The 25378-nt window shown below is 44.9% G+C and overlaps 1 long non-coding RNA gene across 5 annotated transcripts in view; it reads left to right on the plus strand.

The window, feature by feature from the left end:
• Positions 1-4101: 4101 nt before the first annotated feature.
• Positions 4102-25378, plus strand: part of LOC112985750 (uncharacterized) — a 150135-nt gene continuing 128858 nt past the window's right edge. For 2 of the 5 annotated variants that reach the window (XR_010392700.1, XR_003259823.2), the window contains exon 1: positions 4102-5083. This is a non-coding gene — a long non-coding RNA (uncharacterized LOC112985750). Of the gene's footprint in view, positions 5084-6343; positions 6405-25378 lie in introns of those variants that run through there. The other 3 variants (XR_010392701.1, XR_010392702.1, XR_010392704.1) reach the window with 3 other exon arrangements.

Consider the following 25378-nt stretch of genomic DNA (forward strand, 5'->3'; position numbering starts at 1 on the left):
GTAGCCATTTTGCAGCTACATATAACCCTGTTTTCCAAAGGGCTGTGGCTACAGCCTCACAGTCCCAGCTGAAATCAAGGGGATTTACCCATGCACAGCTGAGAACACTCACACCTCCCTTTGCCCCCCCTAATGAACCATGGATAATGCTGACTAACCTTTCAAGGTATTGCCAGATTCCCCAGGTAACAGGATTAGTGTCTATGTAATCTGTGTCACAGAAGAAGTATTCTTTATCTTTTATGGAAGGCAGTAGGATTTTTATAGAGTATACATATGGGAAAGACTCCTCTATTTTTGTCTCCCATTGCAACAGAAGCAGCCACATCATTTCATTATGAGGCCTGCTAGGGAAGTCAGGTGAAGTTGAATCCACAGACCTTCCAGGTCACTTTAGACAGCAACTTCAAGAGAAACTGAGTGGCAAATGCAGAGTGAACATCTGTCAGCATCTGAACATGCTGTTTATTAGGAGGAAACTACTGAACAGCTTGAAAAGGAACTGTTTAGAAAAGGCAACACCAACTGAAATAAAGGATGCCCTGAGCAGAACCAGTCTCCCTTACCATTAATAAAAGTTCTGTTGCACTGGGCCCCACAGCATCAAGGTCTCATGTCAGAGGCCACCAGGCTCAGCACAAATGGAAGCACTGAAGCAAACGGGGTGATGTGCTAGAAATCAAGTTCCTACTTCACTAACCCAGGCAGACAAGCCCCTCACTTCCTACATAACCCCACACAGCTCTCAGGAGCCTACCATCAGGATGAAGAGATGCTATGCCACTGGGAAGAAGAGGGTTTGGAGGACAAGGTTTAAAAATAAATCAACCTTTGAGTTGTTTTGAAAGTAATCTATGAAAAGGATCTGGTTGTAAAAGGCATTGTATAAATAGCAGGCACTATTATTGTTTGACAATAAAAATCCAAATCCACAGTTTTCTTATTTGCTTAGAGTAAAGCCATTTTGCAGATGTCTTCAGAAAGGCTTTTTAACTGCTTTCTGCAGCTTAATTTTCCCTTTTAGGTTTTTATTACATTTAAATTAAAATTATGCCTGTGAGCAGCTAAGGGCAACTTTTGGGAAGTCTTCTGTTACTGAACTTTTCACTGTTCATACCACCTTGGCTTAGGAGCCTGTAAGCAGTGTTACCCCCCCCCCCCTTCTGACACTACTTTTCCTCTGTTAAAGCAGGAGTATCCTCTCCTACCTCTAACTTTGTGTTTCTTAAATAGCTCATTCTCACCACATATAACTGTTCTAGTTACTCATCACAGTTAGAATGAAATGCAGAACAAAAATCATGATGCATCAGAGCAGTGCTGGCAACAGCAGATGCATAAGGAGATATTCAGCTGCGTAGACTTTGCTGCCTGAACAGTCTCCCCCCTACCTCCTCAGGGGAAAAAACAAAGGGAGTTTTCCAAGTATTGTTTTGAAATAGCCTGCACACAGCTGTTTGGGAACCCCTTAAAACAAAGGCTACATCCAAATCAAAGCATACTAAGAAATACTAATGGAAAATAACTCCACAGAGCTTGCTGTCTTTTGCTGCTGCACCTTTGAATTTGAGGTTCTTCACTTCAGCAGGGGCAGCTGCAATTGCTGAAGGCCAAATTAATGTGGCATGTTACAGAGGAGATCAACACACCTGCTCTCTAATAAAGACTTTACTTCTGTTGCTATATTTATTCTTGTTTCACTCAATCTAAAGTAAATGCTATTCAGACTCAAAGATGCTCTCTGCATATGGAGAAACAAAACGAGTGCCCCCAGGTACATTCCAAAGCACAAAGTGAGGTAAAAATTAAGTCACCTCATATACTCTCAGTTAACCCCCATGTCTGGATTTAGTTCATATTTTCTGGGTTGAATCTGTCTTGTTACATTAGCTATAGCTATTCCATTAAACTAGTTTTCCAGATTGTATGGAGGGTTTCTTAATTAATGAAGGTTCCTGGGATGGATTTTCCTAAGACCAGCAAGTACTAGAAACAAGACCAGGTTGTTTTGTGTATTTAGCACTTGTTTCCTATAGATGCAGTGATAAGTCTGTGGAGCTACAAGACATCTCCATCACAAGGAAAACCTTTATCTAACAAAAGGAATAGCTGTTGTAAAGGAAGTCAGCCCATCTTGCTCAGGTCAGCCTGATCACCTGGAAATTTAGGAAGTGAGGTGTTTCACAATGTATGCAAGCTGTCAAACATACCACAGTCTGAGTTACAAATGGAACTTCTCACACATCAAGTGGAGGTGACCATCTGGCATCATGCATTTTAGAGCTCACCTACACAAGAAAACTAACTAAATCATCTCCTGCTACTCTTAGGGAAAGTCCACACAGACCTGTTTTCAAATATGCATTCAAGGGTACCTTGTTCTGCAACAGTTGCACAAATCTGTTTCCCTACCAAGAAGGGTCCCAACACATGTAAAATAACAGCACAGAGTTGGCTCAGTAGTGCAGGCAGAATTTAGTTTTCCTATCCCAAAGATGAAGGGCCAGGCAAAGACAAACTGCTACTGGAAGGGAGCACTCTACAAGCCACAGTAATTGCTTATGCTCCAAGTCAGCTGTGTAACTGGGACCACTTCGGGATAAGAGCCCTGTACCTAACCATTGACTCACATGCGTGTTTCCTCACTGGAGTAGCTGCACTGATCCAACCAGCCTGAGACAACATAAATGGCAAAATTTTGGTACCAGCTATAAGCAGTCCAAACTGGTCAAACAGCCCCAAACTCGCAAGCTCCCAACTCAGTGAGAGCCATACATCACAGAGGCACCTAAAATAAGGAAGCCAAGTTCCTCCCGAGTCCAATTTCAGAAGTGTTGAGTAGTCAGCAAATGACTCAAGACATTGTATTCAGTGTACCATAGGTATTCCTGAAACAAAAACAAAGACATGCTGTCTGAAAACAGAACAGTAAAAATTATGAAATATACTGAAGAACAACATCTGCTGAATATATCTTGTAGCTAAAATCATAAGTGACCAGCATTACCTATGGTACAATGTGAACTAAATGAGATTTTACATATGGCTTCAAGGACCATCTTATTTTCGTGTTTACATGCAAAATTAAGTGCTCATCAGGGATTCTTTCAGACGCTCACACCTTTCCCCCCAAATCTCCCTCAGTAGAGTAAGCCAAGCACTACACTGCTAGTTCTATTTCCCATTTAAAGGTGAAAAAGCTCTCTTCCAGTTCTCCAATCTAAAACAGAATTCAGACAGCATCTTAATATGGACAGTCAAAGACACAGTCAGTATCAGGCTGTTGATTCAAATCCAACCCCAATCTGAAATTAAAGGTTGTCACTAAGTTACATCCACATGGCCTCTTTTGTCCCACACCCCTTGGACTGCCAGGGAGATCTTCGCAGAGATGCAGCTCAGAGCAAGTTCGCTGCGCGTGTTGCCTTTGCTCACCATTGATTTACAGCCCACAGCAATACACAAATCTCTCACTAATTTTAAAAATAAGCGATTGTGCTCCTGGTTCAGGGCTCAGTCAAGATGTTGTCAATAAAACTGCAACGACTGTGTGGATTTTTTAAAGGCCTGTCTTTGTGCTTTCCATCCCAGCCCCTTTCTTAGGGCATTTAACAGTTTTACTGCTCTTTCTCAGAGACTTTAACTCTCTGCGAACTGTAGCCACCTGACATTCCACCACAAGGCAGCTTCTGAACCACTAATTTTCCCTGTAGACTAAGAGCCTCACACTGCAATTAAAAAGACACAGTATTTAGAAACTAGCCAGTATAAATACATGCCACTGGAATACTAGGTGTGCAGTAAATCACAGCATCAGCAGTTCATCAATTAGACTGAAAGGAGGACATAAGCCCGAGTCAGCAGATTGCTTTGACGGCAAACGTCGGCTCCGAAAGGTTTCGGCTATTAAGAGTTGCAGCAGCTCACGCGGAGGTTTTGCTGTTTACCTTGGTTGTTAGCGCCGGGGGTGCGTGTCTGGAGAGGGCGCCGCGGCGGCCGCACACCAACAGCCCCGTAACCTGCCTGACTGAGGCGCCCCGGGCGCCGCGCCAGAGCTGCGCAGATCGGCAGCACCTCCCGCCGCCGCCCTCGCCGGGCCCCGGCGCTCCACGGGCACCTCCAGGCGGCGGGGGCGGGCGGCGGCGCTCGAGGGGACCGAGGCGCTTCCCGGCCGCCTGCGCCGTCCACGCGGTTTACCGGGGCCAGCACGGGCTGAGCCGGGAGGCGCCGAGCCCAGCCCGCGGCGGGGGCGCAGCACCAACGGCCGCGCTCCCCTCAGGCCCCGAAAGGGGGGCACCCAGCCGGCACTCCCGCCCCGCCCCGCCGGGGGAAAAACCCAGCGTTTAGCCCCAAAGAAGAACCTGCCCATCCGACAGACGTGCGGGCTGCACCGAGGCCGCTCTGCCACCGCCGCGCCCGGAACGTTCCAGAAGGCGCCGCGCCGCCGAGGCCGTACCCCGAACGTTCCAGAAGAAGCCGCCGCGCCGAGGCCGCTCCGCCGAGGCCGCACCCCGAACGTTCCAGAAGGCGCCGCCGCGCCGAGGCCGCTCCGCCGAGGCCGCACCCCGAACGTTCCAGAAGGCGCCGCCACATGAGGCGCCCGCGCCGCCCCGCCCCGCTTTTTTAAACGCGCTGTTTAAGCGGCCACAGCTGAGGGCGCTCAGCCCCCCCCCCCCCCCCCGAGGCGGGGGCGGCCCCCTTCCCGCCCGCCTGAGGGCGCCGCCGCGCCGGGGGTTCCCGCCTGGCCGCCCCCGGGTTTTCGGCCTCCGTAGCAGGCTCTTATTCTCCCGTTTTTTCCCTTAAAAAAGCAAGCTTTTCTTTTCCCCCGCCACCTGATCCGTCGCGTTAATTTCCTTCCTAATTGCCGCCTCTCGAATCCGTCTCTAATTACGAAGGAAGGCGCTTTAATTCAGGCTTGAGTTCAGCTCGGGCCTGCACAAATCCGCCCTCACCGAGCTCGTGCCAGAGCCTCCCCAGCCTGTGCCCAGCCGCGGCGGAAGACGCAGAGGAAGGAGCCGGACGGTGACGCTGGGGAGCCCCCCCCCCCCCCCCCCGCAGGGAGCCGCTTGGCGCGGGAGGACAGGTGAGTTCGCGCCCTTGCCCGCTCGAGGTGACGGCGCCGGTGTCCCCCAGTGCCGCTGCCGCGATGCAGGCGCCACCGCGGAGAGGGGACTCATCGCATGCCCGCTCGTTTCCAGGCTGTGAAAACATTCATTCACAAAAAGCCTGTGCTCGTTTTCAGCCCACAGATAGGAAGCTCTGAATCATGCTGTTAAATCCTGGCACGGAGCTGAATGAAGAGCGTGTTCAGGATTTACTCCCTTGCTTTAGGGCTGTCTAGCCATGCAGCGCTCAGGAGTTTCCAAGCGCCCGCGCGGTTGCAAGCATGCCTCTGAGCAGTGTTGTCCGAGCCCGGGTGAGGTCAGTGTCTCAGCACTGCCTTAACCGTGGAGACAAGGGTCCCTTGGTCCAAGCTGTTTGTGGCTTTGAGACTTGAGGGTGCGGGTTCAGCCCCTCGTCTGCCAGACAAGATGGTGGCTGTTGCATGAAAGCAGCTGAAGCCACTGGGATCTTAGCGAGTGTTGTCCAGGTGTCTGATACTGAATTACCAGCCTCTGCACCAGTGAGTTGAACTAGTGACCTAGAAGGAAACTGCAAGGTAAGCAAGTCCCTAAACTGGTAATTCCCAGACATTTTTAGTAGCTATCGCACTTCTTGTTATGCTTCCATGCTGGTCTCCCCGCTTCCAGTTGTGAGCCTCGTTTTTGCCCCTGAATCTGCTTCAGGATTATGGACCAAGCACCATGACCGTTTGTGGCACCCTCTGCTCTAACCTGCCCAGAGTTTTTCCCTTTCACAGGATGATTTCTGTATTTTCTCCCAAAATTTAACATGAATGAAAACAATGATACATGCACAATCTTGTGAAAAGAAAATGTGATGCTGTATGCTACATTTTCAGCACTCTGCATCAGGGATTAGATGCACAACTCCTGTTGCCATAGCTTTCATCCCTCTGAGACTTGCACACATGTCATAGCCTGAACGAGATACACAACCAAAGAGGGGGGAGAGAGGGAAACAACAGAGGAGGGAGCCACTAACAAAGCAGGAATCCTTTCTTTTAACTTCAGCCTCATGATTCAACATTTATGATGTCAATAATTTTAAACTGTAAACAGCAAGCTAACAAAAGGCACGTGTGGGAGGGAGTTAAATCTGAGCTCAGGATGAGTGACATTCCTTGCAATCGCTAGTCAAGCCTGTTTGAAAGACCTGCATGTTCATTACGAGCTCTCATTAGCACTGACAGTCTTCCCAAAGGAGCAGCCAATACAAGAACAGACCGCCGGTCCCATTTAGTCCCTCATGCAGTGGCCAGTGCCTGAGGCTGGGTAATACAGGTAGGAAATTTTCCCTACTCCACATAATCATTCACTGCAATCCCCTGTGTATCCAACACTCAGTTACAGGAGGTGACAGCAGTTGGGAAGATATCTGCAGGCATTGGTTCATTTTGCTTCCTCCTCTGTGGAAGGTAAAGGGGAGAAGTTATGTTTCAGTCAAGGAGGCTTCCTGGGGAACCTTACAGATGAGTAACAAATTGTTCTCTTTGACAGTGTTTGTAAGAGATACCAATCCACTCTAGGGCTGTAAAGTAAGCAAACAGCTGTTCTGTGCTGGTACCCAGGGTGGCTTTGGTTTTGCTTGGAATTAGAAGCCAGCCACAGAAAACAGAACAAGGCAAAACCAAAAAAAACAAAGCAAAAGAATCAGTGACTGTGGATAGGTGAAATAGCTGTGACAAAAGGAAAGGGCAGAGTTTACTCTTTATCTGTGACTTGTATCAGAGACTTTTTTGTCTTCAAACTTGAGCCAGAAGTGCTTCAGTTAAATTTTGGAGGTTACTGTGAGATGAAACTCTGTAGTTTGCATGAGATGATCATATCCATCCTGCTTAGGACCGTTCAGCCAGTCACGTTTCCCAGCTAGCAGAGGTGCTAGTCCAGTCAGCTGGACTCTGGTGTGTCAGACGGGGAGCTAACAGCAATTGTCTCATGGGGTTTGGGATGGAAATAGCAGCTGTGAAGTGCATAGCAAGTACCCATAGACCAAGACTCTGGGCTCGAGAGGCCCATGTGCTAGGTTACAAAGAGGAAAGGGAATGGAGACTGTGTGCAGGCTAGTGGGAGGGTGCAAGCCAGTTTCATTTCTTGAAGATCGGCCCAGCATTATAGCACCACAGGAAGGCAGCAGAATTTGTCACATTGCAGTGAAGTTTCTGCCCTTCCTAGTGTCTTGCAGGCAAGTCCGAGTGTGTTGTAATGGTGCATTGCTGGTTACCTCTGGAATCATTTATCGCGAGTGCCTTCCTTCCAGCTCTCTTTTGTCCTCTGCAGTTCTTTGGACCTTTCTTTCAGGTCCCTTTTCATGACAAGGAATGTGTTGGGGCCAGCAGACAGCATGTGGAAAAGCCCATCTAAGAGTCAAAGGAGTTAAAAATCTGAGATGTCTCTCAGGAAGAGATAATAATGAAAAAGATGAAGCTCAATTGCCTTTACTCCTTTTGCCTTTTAATTTCATGATAATGGGCACCAATTAACTTATGGAAACATTCATCTTTGAAATATTCACGGGGCTGCAGTAAAATTGCCTTCAATTTGTCTCATCCATTTTTCTCCTGGAAAAGAAAAAAAATATCTTGTAAGAAAACTTTTTTTAAAAATTTTAAAAAAGAGGGAGGAAGATGCCGTAGTGTTGCATTACCACTGCTTCGAAAGCATTTTAAAATAAAATGATGTCATGCTTTTGTAGATACCTCATCCCATCCCAAATGTCTCAAACCCAAGGCAAAGTGTCACAGAGTTCTCACAGGTGTGGAATATGAACTGTTTTATTTATTTATCTGATTTGGTGCAGAACTCCATAATGCAGGGCTGAAGAGGAAAAGTAATTACTTCCAAGTTTTGAGAGACTGGCTTCTTGGACTGCTAGCGTGAGCTGCTCTGCCCTGGGAAGCAATGGATAAGGCTCAAATATACACAAGTGCTGCACTCATGAGTCAGGGTTGGAGAAAGGAGCATTGAGGGAGAGAGATGAGCAGAAAGACAAAGAAAAGGCTTGAAAGACAGTTTCTCTGGGCAGCAGAGATTGATAACCATGTGGCTGCTTTTTGCACAGTTTAGGAAATGCAAAGCATAATAGAAGAATTACAAAACCCTTCAATCATGGAGCTTTTGAGATTACGGCCTGCTTATGAGACAGAGACGTTGCTATGTTTTGGCACTGAACTCAGAAGCAAAGCCTATGTGAATAATGGATGTGTGCGTTAGCTTCAGCCTGATACAGGTGTTGATTGGATTCTGCAAGTTTCTCTCCTGTCGTTGCCCTGCAGCAGACCTGGGAGCATTTGCAGCTGTTAAAATGAAAGGGCATGTTTGCAGCTGCATCCTATCCCCACCATGTCAGGGGGTTGCTGTGAGCTCAGAGGAGGGCACATAGCGGATTATGTCCTCTAATGACAGCAGCGAGTACATGCACATTAGGAGGGATCTGTGTGCGCAGGTGTGTTGAAAATAAATACAAAGCATTAGATCAGGGGGGCAAACCGGAGTTCTTTTCACGGTAAGTGCACATTCCTGTGGAACAGCAATTGCCTGGGTTCAGTTCTCAGCTCTTTTACAAGCTTCTGGACAAACCTTTCAGTTCATCACACAAACAATAGGCATCCAGCCTGCCTGACAAATAGCTCCTCTCCCAGGCTGCCATGACTGGATCAGTGGGAGCACCTGACTTGTTTCCCCTCTCTAGGAAAGAGAAGGTTCATCTGAGGTGTTCGGTGGATGGGCTCCAGGATTTGTTCCTCCCCTTCAGCAAACGGATGGCTGGCCATGGTGTCAGCAGAGGATAACACTTTGATAAGAGGGTCTCTCTCTGGAGAAGATAGATGCTCAGAGGACCAGCCAGCCAAGCTGTTGTGTACCTTACTTGAATGAATATGTGATATATTTTATTTGTATGTCTCATGCAATTTCCTAATTTGGCTTCCTATGGCCTTGGGCTGGTCTCCCTATTCCAGTATTTAATTGAAATAAAATATGTGCAACACCTGTTGCATTTGGACTCTGAGCTCACCTGGGGTCTCTGCCACAATAAAAGTAATAATAGCTTAAAATTGTATTTTGAATCATTTGCTTGCAGTTCTGTAACACCGCATAATTGAGCAGGGCTGTATTTAGATTGTTTTTCTGGCACAAGGACTAACTTGCAGCCGGGCAAGAAATAGTAATTGTGCAGGGTAATTCAGTTTTGAATAAGGTGTTGGAAGACTGCATGAAGGAGATGCCAGAATGCAAATCCATGTATTCAGGCAGTATTCAGAATCATGTGTTGATTAAGTGGGCTCTGGTTTATTATTGTAGCTCAGAATCTGGTCTTGACCTGGGAGGGAAAGTCAAGACCCCTGTGCTCCCTGTGTCTCTAGCGTGACTTTTTGTCACCATCTCTTGACTGTAATGCAACAGATGTTTATTATTCAACTACGGGCTGGATCCCCCTGCTCAGGCCTTTGCCATGCTCCAAGCTTTGAGGACCAGCCCTAAGGAGGGCTAAGAGATGCATTAGAACTCCTAAACAGAGATGCCCTTCACGTGTCCACCATCCCTCCTGCTCCTGCCGTTCTACATGCAGCTCCGGCTGTCAAAAAAGGAGGCTGTGAGCCAAGGAAGAACGTGTATCTAATTCCAGTCCTCTCTTCCCCCAGGCAACAGGCAAGACCCACACTCAGCCAGAGTCACCATCCACCATACTAATTGAATATTTTGTTTCCTCCTTGCTGCAATTTAATCTTCAGGTACTAGTGACAAACAAGGAACAGCAAAACATGTGCATATTTACACCTTGTTCTCATTGCAGCTTCCCTTCTGGTGGCACTTGTGCCCAAGTAAATGCAAGAAACAAAAGGTGATAGTGGAGCTACCGATTAACCAGGCCTGTGTGATTGACTGAGGTACAAGCTGGGTGGAATGGTGATGCTGGAGAAAAACTTCCCCCATCCCCTCTTCAAAATCATATATTTTTCAAGATTGCATCAATTACTTGCATTTCCAGTTGAATAAACTTGAATGAGAAGGTTTTCTGTAACCTACTGACAAGTCAGTGAAGCACTTTTTCTTATCCCCTCCTGATGCAATCTATATTGTGTTTGCAGAAAAGAGAAATCTAGCATGGAGCTAGAAAAGATTTTTCTTTTTTAAAAAGAAAATTAAAAGAATGAAAAGGAATGGAGGGAAAGAAACAGAATTAGACCCTGCATTAAAGTTCTGGTTAGGGTCAGATCAGTCTCTCAGGCAGGGGTCACATGCCTTGTGATCTGAACAAGGTGTAAATAGGTTTGTGAAAAAAACATATATGCATGTATGTCCTCAGTGACTGCTGAACCCATTGGCTACTTTTAATGAAATTTTCCTGAAGAGTTGAAGTATGAAAGAGACTGCCCTTTCTAATGGGGCTTTGGACCCTGGAACAGGCAGAGGAGAGCAGGCCTCTGTATCCCTGGATGCAGCAGCCTCCTGTTTTTGGAGATCCCAAGCAAACGAGAGACCTCACAAGCAACCCTGCCATGGGCAAAAGCTGCATTCAGCCTTCGCAGTCAGCCATGGGACATGGGGGCCAGGCCTCACTGATTCTCTGGCTCGCAAAATTCTTGCTTTTCCTAAGAACTCACCTCTAGCAGCCATGAGGTTTACATTAAAGCTACAGCCTGTGTTTCTTAAAAAACAAAACAAACAAAAAAACCCCACAGGGTCTTGTTTCTGCCATCAGGAAGAAGTACAACAATTCTGACTGCTCGGGCTGAGCACCGCTGCAGTGACCCTCTGGACTTTTTTCTTTCTTTCTTTTTTTTTTTTTAAATACTGTGAGAACTACAAAAAAAGGCAGGAAAAGAGCCAGGATTGGGAGCTGTTGTTTTGCCTCCTGTCTGAGACTCAAGAATTCCTCTGAAAACTAAACACTTACAGTGAGGTTTAATACAAAGGACAAATCTTGCCTTGTCATTTCCTTTAGTATATGGCCAAAGCAGAGGTTTCCCAGTCTAACATGAAGGCAGAATAATAACACTCACCTTTCTCATGGGCATGCTAGAGGTATAATTCATTCATGCTTCCGGAATGCCTCAAGTGCTGCAGAAATGAGACAAAAGTGCACGCTACTGTTAGCAGTACTGTGCGCAGGAAGTGCCTTGTCCTCTGGAGGATGTGTGCATGCGTATGGATATGACCAAACTCGGGCACTTCCATAACCAATTGTGCAGGAGGGCCTATCACTTTCTTCATGTGCAAACTCTGTGGTTCGTGTGGTAGCTACCAGCTATATTGCATACTCTGCAGGCCTCCGTCATCCAACGGAAAACGCTGGGAGTCCTGTCCTTCTCCTCAGCTAGACTCTGGATGATTTTATGTAGCAATGAACATCTGTACCATCTAAACATGTTACATAGCTCCATAGCAAACAAAATCTCCTACCTTGGGGGGTTTGATGCTAAGATGGATGGGAGTTTAATTAGGTTTTTGTAACCAGACAGCTCTGTTTGTTTTTAATTTCCCTGTGCTTTACACCGTAAGCTGCTCCCGTTGCCACTCCAGCAGGCTAAAGCTTTGTGGGAGGTGTTTTGCACGTAACCATTTCTGTTTTCTCTTTGTGCCTCATACTAAACAGCCTGTGTCTGTTTTTTTGCTGGGGAGTTTTAACTTGCACGATGGTGTGGAGTGAAGTCTGGCAGTAACAGGTATATAATGTCTGGCTCACAGTTACAATAGATCAAATTACGACAGAGCCAGTCTTTCAGTGTAGTGTGTATGTGTGTATTATGTTATTATTACAGTACACAAAAGAAAACAGAACAATTTTTTGCCATAGATAAGTTTTACACGTGATTGCATTCAAATACAGATAAAGATGAGTACAGTAGTAGGCCAGATATCTTGCTGCTAGACTGAGCTGGGATTGAACAGAAGGTTCGCTTTCTGGATCTGCCACCACTTTCCTGGGAGACATTAGTCCACAGTGCTTGATGTCCATGCCCAGGTTCCCTCTCTCTAAAATAGGACTGAGTCTTTGTACCTTTTGCACATGTTGAATCTAATGAATGGCGGTCAGTGTAGCTTCACAGAGAATATGTCTTGTTAAGCTAACCAGGTTTAATCTTTGAGATTATAAATTTGGTTGACAATTGTAACAGCAGAGTTATAAAAGACTTAAACTATTTAAGGGGGTTTGGCTGTGAGCTGTATGCTGTTCTGATTAAAAGTTAGTCGAACACACCACAGAGAACACACAGTAAATGATTAAGAACTGCGGATTTTTTTTTTCCTAGTGACATTTCTTAGACAAATGGTAGCAAGTTCAGTTTTTGCTGAGCTCTCTTTTACCCTCTCTGTGAAGGGGAGTGAGCAGGACTGTCATGCACTGGATGGGCCTAGGAGTTGGAACAGCAGAAGCCAGATGTATACTATGTTGAGAAAAATAGTTGTATTAATTTGGAGTGAATCTTGTTTTTCCTGGCCTTCTAGGCTTAGCAGAATTATACTTCCTGAACATTTTGCAGTATTAGGAAATTGTTGATATCAGCTTTTTTCTTTGCGTAATACCTCTTACTATAACTTATAGTTGTGTAAATTGCTAGCAAAGTAGAATAGCAGTAATGGTGTAGAATATTACTCTGATATCAACAGCAAGATTTATAGCAAAAAAAGAAGTCTCTTTTTTGATCTTAGGTTTATATTACAGGTGTGCCTTTATTGTCACCTCCTGTTCCTAATTAACACAAGGTGCTTGTGCTGAAATAAGATGCTGTGAGAAGTAGGACCAGGTGATAGTGTGAGGATGTGAGGATCACCTGTTTCTCATGAAAGTAATCAAGCAGCTTATCTGAGGTTGAGAGCGATGGAGGAACTTCTTCAGGGCAGAGGGTGAGGAGAGACTACAAGGAAATTTGTTACTCTTGAGCAAAGGCAGTTGCAGAAGTTCTCCGAGACAGGTATGCTCAGGAATAAGGTGACTGGATCTGCTTTATCTCTGTGGGTTGATGCTGAACTAATCTTTGCATAAGAAATGCTGGGGAAGAAGGACTGAAATGCTGAAACCTTTGGAGGTCTGATAAGTGTTCTGGCTAGTAATCCTGCCTTCAGGCCTTTTTTATTAAGGCAAAGAAAATGAGATAAGTTATAGGAGACCAAGTTTCAGGTGCTTTAAAATAATGCCTTATGTGGAAACTTCTGAGTTGGATTTTAGACTTAATATTGGTTGTTTTTTAGCTTAATGATTTGGAGATACATGTTTCTAGAGATAATAAAACTGATGTCTTGATCTTATCCTTACACTGGTGTAAGTCAGGAGGTACTACAGAAGAACTACCTCTCAGATGTAAAAATAGTATGAAGGTGAGATCAGAACTGCCACTGAAGTGCCTGAAGTTATTGGAGAAGTTCAGATTTGGATCTAAATTTAGATCTTGCTTGGACCAATTCAGAATAGGTTATTTTAACATGCTGCTGCCTGAAAAGGACCTCAGTTGGTATGAATGGCTTTCCTATTGTGTGCTAAGTAGAAACACTTTAAAGGAAGAGTTATTGGAGTATATGTTCTGCAAGTGATGCATCTCCTTTGTCTTCTACTGGCTCCACCAGCACGGATAAGATGGCTTGCACTGTAACAAGGTCACTTGTGCTGTTGAAACAGCAGCGTTGTCAGTGTTACAAGATTTGCTGTGGTTCCTACTGTTCACACAACAACCTTGGCTTAAAGCATTAGCTCTGGACTATTAAACTTTCTATTGCAAGTGTGAGCCTTGAAAAGACTTGAGTGTTTCAGCCTAATCGATGCTTGGTGTGTTGTCTGTGATACTGCAAGCTCAGTGCAAGGGGACAAAACGGATGCCCTAAAGGTGAGATGTTTCTAATGTCTCTTTCTGTATGGTGAGATGAGTACAATGGACAGGAAGGTGAATAGCTTTGCCCTTTTGGCACAAACAGCTGGTGTGAACTAGGCTTCGCAGGAACTTCCCGTCATTGGGATGTGCCCCGTTGTTGGAATGTACCCTGATGGGAAGGGCTCTCTCAGGCTCAGAATTTCCTTTGAATTGCTAGCTATAGTGTCTTGGCAAAGTCAGATGTTCTGTATGCTACATCTGTGTCCCAAAGAAGACTGTGTTGGCTGCTTATGTAACCCATACTGGCAATATGGGCAGGGGAGGGGGGGGATAATCAGGCTATGCAGTCCTGGCTGCCCTAGAAAATTAAGCCTCTTTTGTTTCACTTCCCTCATCAAATGAGTGAAGTTAAATAGTCAGTGTCGCTCCTTTATCAATAGAACTGGTGGCTCCAAATTCATTTCTGGTGAATGTTGGATAGCTTGCAGCTAAAATATGCTTTTAGAGAGTGGTCATAAATTGAGCTCATAAACCTAAAATGACTGGTGCTTCCTTGAGGCAACATGTACCAGTTAAGTCATGTCACCTGGGAATACTTTCTTACTTTTTTTTTCTTCTTCCTTCTGCTGTTTATCTGTTTGGATTATTTTGTTCATAATCTCCTTGTGCCAATTGCTTCAAAGTGTATGAATATTGCATAGTATGATGGGGCATTGGTTGACACCAGAAACCACAGTAAGTTTATGATTGTTCAAAGTATGCCTTGGATTTAGACAGGTGTCTGTGCATAGTTTTCTTCTGAAACTATATTCATAGCAGAACAAGAACACTTGATTAAAACAACTGAAGACTGCAGCCTAGCTTTCTGCCCAGGCTAGGAATGCCAGACTTGGCCTGTACCATGGACTGCGAAGTTTCTTTGGTAATGGGTTTGTTCATTTTAGCATGTTTCTAATCCTTTTTAAAATAAGATGCAAAATTGTGCTTGCAGTGAACACGCAATGTTGGAGAGAAGCAAGGTAAGCATTTGAAGTGAATGGGAGGGGAGGCTGGGGCGTTACTGGAGCTCTCCTAATAACCTTGGTAGAGGCTGCTTGCCTCTGACATCTGGTTAAGCAGCTCCATTATGGGAGATGACATGCTTGGGATTAGGAGAATATAAAAATAGGGAAGTTAAAAGCTGATAAACTGTTGCTACAACAAGCTGTCTTTGCACAAGAGATTTGCCATTGAATAACAATAAACTTTTAACAAGTGGAATTTGGGGACTGGCCTGTTCTTAGTAAATCCTTGCTGAGGAGCAGGCGTTTACTGCCAGGGCTTTTGGGACTGGAAGTGATAGCAAGTCTTCTTTGGCCTTTTGTAGTGATTAGAGAGACCATGTTATTCATGCGCAAACTTGAAAAAGACAAAATGCAGGCTGCACGAACTGGATAACAAGCGTATGCAGTTATTACCAATACTTCACTTCTGATGCTGCAGTACCTGCAGTTAACTCCCTTGTTTAAAGTAACACTTTGGATGAGACTGTAACTCTCGCTCCCTAAGCTCCTTTATGCATATTTTTCATGGGTTCCTCACTGTTCTATCTTCACAGCAGCATCTCTTGTGTTCAGATGTGCTATTTGCTTTTAATATGAGGAGAGCTCATGCCCCTACCCCAACCTTGTTCTAGGTACTGAGACTGGCAAAACTGCTTCTGCGTGCTCTTCCAGGGCTTAGAGACTGCTACTTTGTCATCAAGGCAAACTGGAAAAAGCCTGTTGAGTCACCCAGCGCATACAATGCAAAGATCTGAACTGGGAAACCATGTCTTAGTAGGTGCTTAACCATGCTCCAGTATCCCCATGTGGAACTGAAAAGCTTCTCGGTGGAACCAGTTACACTCCTTAGACTTGACAAAGTCACTTTTATAATGCTGAACAAATACCAGTGAGACTTTAATTTCCTCCCACAACTATTTGTTTATGAGACTAGAAAACTTCATCCAAGTTTGTTTATACCCAGCAGCTCAAGTACAGCGAGAGCATTAGCAGTAATCAGAAAAACAGCAGCAGGTTTAGCTGAGGAAGTTTTTCTTTTGTATCTTTCAGACTCTGTAAGGGCTATGTGCGAACACCTTGGTAGGTGATGTTCTTTGCAATAGGATTTTAATCAGCCTCCAACAGCTGCAGCTGAAAGGGAAAGATGCCTTTCTGGAGTAGCATAGCTGATCTTTCCTATGCTACTCTCAGTACCAGCATCAGAATGTGCCATGATCCCTCTCTTGAGAGCAATTAATCAATTAATCAAACCTCTGTTCTTGTATTGTTTTGTCTTCACTGAGAACAAGTCTATTCTGTCTTGAGGTATGCAGTTCTTTCCCCAAAAGACAAATTTTACTTTCATTGCTGCTACTTCAGGCCTTTCTATGCCTTTCCTGTCAATGCCAAGGATACTCGCCAGAGCACAGTATTGCAGCTGAAGCCAGGTGTTCAAGAACGATGAACTGCCAAGGGGTGCAGTCCTGCACGTGTGCCCTGGCGCTAGATCCTATTGAGAGTATCAGGCTCTGCACTGGTGAGAGCTTCCAGTCTGGCTCTTGTTTTAATGCCTGAATAGGAGTAGGTTTTTTCAGAAGACTTGACCCTGTTGTGTTTCCTGAGCCTTGTCAACATGACTGTGAACTCTTCTGAAAACTGCTCTAACATCTCTGCTTGTTTGCACCTGATTTTGCTCCTCCTTGCCCTTTTCTCTAATAGGGCAATTATGACAAGCCTTTAGCATCCCCTCCACCCTTGTTGTTATTCTAGTGTCTTTTGGATGCTTACACCAAAATCTGTTGCTTGCCTGAAATCCATGTTCTTCCAGCATGCCTGTGTATTTGGAGGCACAGAATGACTCCTGGAACTTGGCTGTGGATGCTCATTTGTGATTTTAGCACACTGAGTTTAGGAGGGTGTGTGCCAGTGACAGGGTTGCTGAGGCCTGCTTACTGTGAGTTTTATGGTGGGTTGAGTTGAGCAGACTAACCTATGCTAGTGCCAATTATGAGGGACGGTCTGGCTGAATTTTTAAGTGATTTGAGATGCCTCAACCTGTATATTTTTCTTTAATAAAGACATCTAAAATAGGCCTGAGTTAAGAGTGACTGGGGAGTTCTGAATCAGGGTTGTTCAGTGTCTTTGAGATTTACTGCAAATTCCTAGTCACAGTTGGAAACTCAAACTGATGATTTCTTTAGTGGATTGAGATTGATTCTGAAAGAAATATCACAGAAGACTTTAGAACAATTTTTCTCTTTATCTGAAAGTACTGGAGGCTTGTAAACAGACCTGTTGTGCGAAAGGAAGTGTTTTTTGACATGTTGAGCTCAACATCCTCCCATTGAGCATCCTTTTGCAACTTGCAAGCTGAAAAACTTTGCAGCAGTTGCGTGCAAATCCATGCTCTGCTCTTCACCCAGGGCTTATCAAAATAGCAGAGGAATCGTCACTCATCCCAGAACGGCAGAGATCATCAGCATTGATGTTTGCGGGGGGAAGCCCTTTAAAAAGTTTGGATATCTCTTGCTTTTCTTTCACTCTTTCCCAGACACCACTTTCCATCTTTCTTCTGTGTATAATTTGAAAATGGCAAGTTATAGAAAGGCCAATTGTCCCTGCAAAAAGAAGGAACTTGGCAGGTGAAACTTTGAAAGGACTGGCTCCACAGCTGGTGTCAGCTGAAATTTGTGGTGTTGTGCTGACTTATGCCATAACTGCACAAGTGTCAAAAGGGCCAGGGGAGGGAAGAAAAATGTGGGGGGTCAAAAAGAGCATCCATTCTGGGAAAGGAAAAGCAGTCTGAAGTCCCAGGCATTGCCCCTTGTGTGTGTGGCTTTTGGTTTTTTTCCCCCTCTCGCTTGCTGGGTTGTGGGAGGAAGTTGTGCTGCTTGCGAGCGTGGAGGGCGATTCTGCTGGTATCCACTGCTCAGCTAGTTAGTTGCTCTGGCTTCATTTGCTGCTTCCTACGCTTGTTGTACAGTGTGGGTAGGATACCCTAAGGAGGAAAGCACAAGATGAAAACCACATGAAAAATTCAGCAGAATTTTTGTATTATTAATAATAAAAAAACCCCGTATGTTTACACTATTAGAACCAAGCAGCTGCATCAACTCAAAGATGTAAAGGAAAGGTGGAACTGTATTTCTAGGTTGGACATTAAATAAAAGTCCCTCTCCAAAGAAATCCCTGTGGTGAAAAGGGGGGGAAGGAGAGTGGTGTAATATCTTAGAGGCTTAGAAATTAGTATGCTGGGTCAGCGTCCGTGGCAAAACCAGAAACTGTAATGTGATGTCTAGCAAATCTATCCTTGTCCATGTTGCTTTATAAAGGGGGCTGCTGAGCTTGTCTTACTGTGTATTATGCTGGCTCTCTATAGGAGAGTCTCTTGCTATGTGTAAAGTGCAGCAGCTGGCAAAGTGGCTCTGCCCTCCGTGAGCACCTGTAATAACTGCTTTGAAGTGAGCAAATTTACCCATGAGCAAATGAGACCTAAAGCAGACTGTCCCCTTAGCAGGGGACCCCTACCTGCTCATACTGTGAGTCTGTTTCTGTCCCATTCTTTGGATCTTTCTACGTTATGAAGGTTTCTAGCACTATTTTTACTGCTGCTAGCACTGACTGGACTCCAGTTTGGACAGGTCATTGCTTGCTACAGGCAGAAAAGCAGAAACATCATGTGATGTTGCAGAGGTTGTGGTAAGTCTACAAGTGCTGGTAACAGGCACCTGGCATCCTAGAGTTGCTAATGCCACTGGACCTGAGCTTTCCTTGCTGGCTTCAAGACAGCTGTTTTTGTGTAGGCTGAGCCTTTGCATCTCGTTCTTGTGTTCTCTCCCACTTTCTCTTTTTTTTTTCTTTTCCTCTTGAAATACAATGCTGAGGCAAAGACAAGGAGGCATCCTGTTGAAATGTCACTGTTGCCTAAACCGAGCATCTGTGCTAAAGGAAAAGCAATAGCTACAGGGCTGCTCAAAACAGTTTCCTGTCTAATATGAAGCAGACATGTGCAGTTCAGACTGCTGATATGAAGTGCTGAGGAGTTTCCAAGGTGAGCAGAGCACTGTGAAGATGTTCATGAGTCTGCCCTCGCAATATCTTGATGCTTTCCTTCCAGCCCTACAAAGAGCAAACGTTTGAGTTGCCTTGTTCCAGGCAGGAAGGAATTGCTATGCTAAATCGCTTGGGATGTGGAATGTCAGAACGTGCTCAGGAAAACTGATACAGACCTTAATGGCTGTACAGAAGCAGCTGCTCACAGAACTTGGGATAGCCAGGGCAGCGTTGGCAGGCACTGGACCGATCAGAGACTGAGTTTTCATTTCCATCTCTGATCTTTTGTGAGGCCTTTGATAGGCCATGGCATCTCTGTTTTTAAAAGAGCACTTCGGAGACTGCACAGTACTGGGGCTCCCTTTTGAGGGACTCCAGATACTGAAATAAAAGGAGAGGAAAAAGTCAGTCAGTGTGTGTTCTGCCAGCACTCTAAAATATAAATTGATCAGCGTCCTGCTTGTTTATAAGTAGAAATGCACCACAGCCTGTGCTGGACTGAGGACAAGCAAAGGGGGTTTGTGGTGTGGAAGCTTTCAAAACCTGCCTTTAGAGTGGTCGAAGGCTGTGTCATTGCCCAAGAAAATCTTGCATCTTCATGACTTTTTATAGCAAATTCCTGCCATGTTGCTCATGGGCACTGCTCTAGGTCTGGATTGATGCAGTTGTCCTTAGAGTTGCAACTCTTTGTATTGCAATCATCTGTCAGCCCTAGATGAGATTGGAGGCTGTTGGCAGAGAGAGAGAGAAGAGAATCCTTCATTGACTGACCTGGTATTGCAGCAGAGGTCCCAGGCTGGAGTTTGCCCATATGTTTGATTTTTGGCAGCCCTGCTAACACAGACGGTGGTAACTTCCTTCTAACTTGCCAGTGCAAGTCAGTGCATCAGGGATGCTCATCAGATACATTGCCTTTGCACAGACTTATGTGCAAGTGTTTGGAGTTTGGGGACAGAAGCATGGTACTCCATAGAGTATTGGACTTTGGCCTATGAAACGGAGTAGTGGGAAAAGGTTGTTGCAAAATCCACTAGAGTGCCTTTGCTTCTGTGTGGGAATTGATGTTCTGTGAGGAGCCAGATCCCTAGCTTGTAAATCAGTTCAGCTTGTAATATCTGTCAAGTGTTTGGGGACACCTGGCTATCTGATGCTGTATAAATGTCAGTTGTTATTACAGTTTCTTGTTCAGGTTATTGATTTCTCCCCTGCTGTTCTCATTGGGATGGAGTGATGTGAGGTCTGTGGTAGATCAGCTTGCATGAGAAACTCTTGCTCCTCCAGCTTGTCTTGCATGCGCTGTACTCTGAAACCCCTTCCCCAAAATGCAGTGCAGTTAGCATGTCTCCTGACCAGATACGGCTTTTCCCACTTCAGCTTTTTGTATCCCTTCAGCTCAATATGCTAAACAATGCCTGGCCCATGAGCAGGTGCTGTCTGGGGCATAGAATATCTTCTGTGATCCTCATAGTGATGTTCTGTGGATTTTGTATTCTGCTTCTCCAATGCACACATCCACACCCACTTACCCTTTATTCTATAAAATTTGCTCTTGTTTGAATGAAAATACGTTCAGCTCTGTTGTTCTGGTCTGAAGGACAAAGTTATCATTCTATTTCATAGCAAATGTGCTGCCCTAACCTTTGAAAGATCAGCTGTGAATTATGAACCTCTTGACAGGACCTGATCCCCCTGGAGTCCTGCAGTGTTTTAGTTTTGTACTCAAAGCTGCTTCATTTAGGAGATGGCGGGGGGGGGGGGGTGATTTCTCTCCCCTTCCCTCCTCTAGAAAGTTTTTCCTGCCCCTCTTTTCCCCTATCTCCATCATATCAAGAAACTCTCAATTTTTTAGAGTAGTTAAAGAGGTTTTTAAAACCAGAAGGGGCCAGTTTTGATTATTTAGGGAAGATTTGTCAAAAACATTGATGCGCAAATCTTTCTATTTTCCTAAAGCAGCTGCAACAAAGGCAGGAAGACAGTGCACTGAGTGGAGATGAGTGCGCCTGGGAATTTGTGGGGCAGATGTTGGCATACTGCCTTTCAGTGGCACATGTATCTTAACTTCTTTGATACTTCAAAAACCTTTCCTGGCTTTCCCAGGTCATGTGGGTGCTTTCCATGTGCCACCAGTGTGTGACCCCTTACAGAACACTGGTCCCAAAACTCCATTTGCTAAAGCTAACATCAGATTGCTATCATTTTATATTAGAACTTAATCTTCAGCTAAATTCCAATCATGAGTCTCTTCTGATGTTGAAAAAGTTCAGAGCTTAAGTGAGTTGCAATTTGGGGTATTTTTGTTTCATTTTTTTAAGCTTTCAGTGCTTTCCTGCATCTACAGGCCTGTATGTACAAGCAGCAGCAATAAAGCAGACCAGGCATAGCAGAAGCCTCTTGCGAATAGCTTTGCTGATGAGGCAGATGCCTCCTTTCGGATGTCCGACTGTTCGACTATGCAAGCTGGGCATCTCACTTCTACCAGCTGCCAGACTGGTGTGGTGAGACTTGTCCCTGATCTGAATTGCAGCCTGTAGGCCTGTGAAACTTGGAGTCTTTGAGGTACTGAAGTAATACTGTTCATCCAGCTTTCATGAACTAGGTCTACAACACATTTTGATGCATAAAGGTGCTTCCAGTGACTTTGCAGATTGCAGTTCCAACTTTAAAGCTCACTCTTCTTGTGTTGTCTTTTTAAAGATGTTTTCAGTTCACCTAAGGCACTTAAACACATGTATACATCAGTTTTGCAAGCTACATGTGGAATCTGGAATTCAGATTCAAAGGAACCAGGTTCCTTCCCTGCTGATACTGCTTCTACCCCAAGGGTTCTGCAGTTCCATGCAGTTAACAGATTTGAATGATGCAAAGCAGAGGAGTGCCTGGTTGTTCTGCACTAGCCATGCCTGCAAAATGTATCTTAACTGGTACAGCGGGTGCATGTCCCTTAGGCTGCCTGGGAGCAGGTCTGTCTTGTAACAAGTGTCGCTAGCATGGTAAGGGGTAGATATGCAGTTTCTGTAAACTGGCTTTACAGTAGTAGCAGGGGATGTTGATTTGTAAAGCTGAAGGTCTGGCTTGCTCATATTTTTAGTTAGTATCACATACTTGCCTGGAAGCTCTTCCTGGATCAAAGTGTCGTCGTGCCAGGTGCTTTGGAAGCACAACATAACAGAGACTTTAGGTCCCAAAGAACTCAGTCCGCACTGCAGTCAGGTGGCTGCTGCTTGAATCTAACCTGCTAACAGTTGTTTTGGTAGCTGGGAGTGCAGGTTGGCTTGGCAAATTGCCCCTGAATGTTACCGAGGTAAGTCTTAAAACCAGCATTTCCAAAAACTAATCTGCTAGCTGTACTCAAGCCAGTTGATTTTAAGCCTCTGTGATATGTTGACTCCAGCTGCAGCTCTGTGTAGCACAGTGTAGACCTGTACTCAGAATTGTAAATACAGTTATGATTTGACCAGGCCAAAGAGCAGGTTATTGTCAGAGACAGGAGCAGAAACAATATTTCACAGCTCTTAGGCTACTGTCTTGTCTGCTTCGTTTGTACTTCATCTGTGCTTCTGAGCAGACTGTAACAAATGCTAAATGGTTCTCAAAAAGGGCATGTGGTTCTTTCATTCTTGGCAGGGAACTTGATATGAATGTGGGGAGAACAAGAAAGAGGAGCAATTTTCACCTAAATGTGAATGAGAGACTTTTATGGGTTTCTTCTGCCTTTCTTTGTGTGCACTGGGAGCAAGGGGCAATAAATTGGAGGATTTTTTTATATCTTGCGCAAAAGCTGACATTGCTAAAATATCACATTATTGCAAGCTGCTGTAAATGAGCTCTTCGAAGAGACACAGCTGGACTCTGAATATGGAGGCAAAGTGATTACCAGAAGCCATCCGCTGGCACTGGAAGAACTGTAGGAAAGTCGATAACTTATTGGCACCAGTTTCTGGATTGTCTGGTTTCCTAAAGAGATTCCCCTCCCTCACTGCTCAACTAAACGGTGTTTTCTGTTATGTCAAGCCACAGATTGTCTTCCCCTATTACGCTCCCTGCTTAAACCTCTGGCATCTGAACAGGGTGAGAATAGGTACAAGACATGCCAAAGGTTGTGTAATCTCAGCTCATGGTTTGTTTAAAAAATTGCTGCTGTTCTCCCTTTCTGTGCTTCCAAGGAACTATCCTGTGTTCCAAGTTATTAGTGAAAGCCAAGAAAGCTGCTTAAAGGAGCTGCTGACAGAGCCAATCTCTGTAGTGTATCTGTATTTCTCTGGTAAAGACTCTTGCAATGGTGAATGAAATATTTAAAATGCAGCAATACCCCCCATTCAGGCCATGCTGCTGTTCTCAAAGGCGAGTATTACTGTGCCTTATGGCAAAGGGCTTTGGTAGTGTCCAGGGCACTTTTATCCTCTTGCTGAAAGTTGTCAGCCATCAGATTTAGGAACCTGGGATGCTGGCCACACAAGTGCTCTGTATGCCATTGACCGCTGGCATGCCTTAAGCACACCCGCATAGGTAATCTGGGAGGGTACTAGTACGTGCTGCCCAGTGCAAGGGAAGATGCAGACCCATGCTCCTAGTATTTGCATCAGCTATGCTTTAGTTAATGTTCTTTTTGGCTTATGCTTTTTTAATGCAGCCATTGATAAAGTTCTTGGTATCCAAAAGTACTCTGCAAGCTGATAATAGTAAGAATCAGTTTACAGAAGTGAACCATCCCCAAAATAAAGATCTGAGGCAGATCAGGATAATCCCTGTGTGTTTAGAGCATGAGAAGAAAGTGCATGTTCTGATGGTGAAGTAACAGCACTGTTAAAGCATGTGCAGAGCCAGCTGGAAAATGCAGAAGGTGATTTAGCAGAATTTGGAGAAACTTCACCAGGTCTGATCTGCCCCCGAAGGTGGAGGGAGGAATGAAGTGTACTCTTTGTCTGGGGTGGAGAAGTTTGGGTTTAATTATGCTGGGGCAGGTACCTACTGTGCAAGGAAGAAAAACCATTTGATTGTCAGACTGGTGATGTAAAAGAGCTGCTTTCCTGTGCTTCCCAGAGCCCCCCAAATGCTTTGTAGAGTGAAGATGTTTGGTTCCTAGACAAATTGTTAGAAGCTGTACAAGGGCGATAGATTAGAAGAAAAGAGGTTGGTGCTTGGATGCTGTGTGTCACAAGGGAAATTCTCTTTAGTTCCTGACCTCTTCCCCCACAAGTGATAAATTTACTTGATGGGTCCTAATGTCTCTATCATCATGAAACCAGAATGTATACAAGTTGTATATACGTATTTCTTGCCCCATTAAACTATTGTCACTATGGCAGAGCCTATGAATAAGCTACAAAGGGTAACCTAGACCGTTTCATGACGAGGCTTTCTAACAAATATGCATTCATCTGTGCACTTCACTACTTATCATGCAACCCAGTAAAAAATGGAGACTAGTAACAAAATGGTAGTAAAGGGATGCCTGTATCTGATCCTCCTCCTTTGTGAGAGCCTTTCTTCGTGATGGGATGGGACTAGGTGCTGCTCAGAACACTTTGGCCTTGGTTTTGGGGACAGTATGACTTTTAGAATGAGGCTTATGGGATCAGCTGTGGAAAGGAGGAGGTTTATCCAAATGCAGTGTGTATGTGGGGAGGATGGGCTCTCTACTGCATTCCCAAGTGCTTTGAAACCTTCTGAATGATTGCAACCAGACTTGACAAAGGGGCTCTGTCCTCAGAGCCCTGGAATCTTCCCAAGTGTTATGAAAATGAACAGTTCTTGGACAGAGAGCTCTGCCTCGGAGCACTAGGTTTCTTAACTGCTTTGAAAATTACCTGTGCCCTGGCTGTCTCCCTTCGTGCCCTGCTGTCCCCCTTGCTGCAGGAGTGTGCTGCTAATGCTGCAGTCTTCCCTTCTCCTCCCCGCCCTGCTACCAGCAGCTGAGAGAGCAGGGCAGGAGGCTGGAGAGAAAAAGCTTGTTAACAAAATTCAATTAAACATTTAGTATGTCTGCTGCTGTTCCTTTGTACTGAGCACACATGATGGGGTAATTTATGTCCTGAAATTAGAATCCATATGAATTAGCTTGGCACAAATACATCATTAATAATATAGACAAGATGTTTCAAGGAGTGATGATAAGAACAGCCCTTTCCTATGTGCTCTGCTTTACCTGCTGAGTAATTATCTAATCACTTTCTAGTAGTGATATAAAAGGGTTTTTATTCCTCCCCCCTCCAGTGTAATGTAACAAGTACTGGTTGGAGGCTGTCATGTGAAACAAGGCCCTGAAATTAGTGACAGATTGACTTTTATGCTGATACAAATGCGCTCAGCAGTGAGATGCACGGCTTTCTGAGCGGTAGTGTTGTCCGTTTTCTGTGGGAGCCTCTTAAGCTGC

This window comes from Dromaius novaehollandiae, chromosome 23 (genome assembly GCF_036370855.1).
Source record: "Dromaius novaehollandiae isolate bDroNov1 chromosome 23, bDroNov1.hap1, whole genome shotgun sequence".
Lineage (NCBI taxonomy): Eukaryota > Metazoa > Chordata > Aves > Casuariiformes > Dromaiidae > Dromaius > Dromaius novaehollandiae.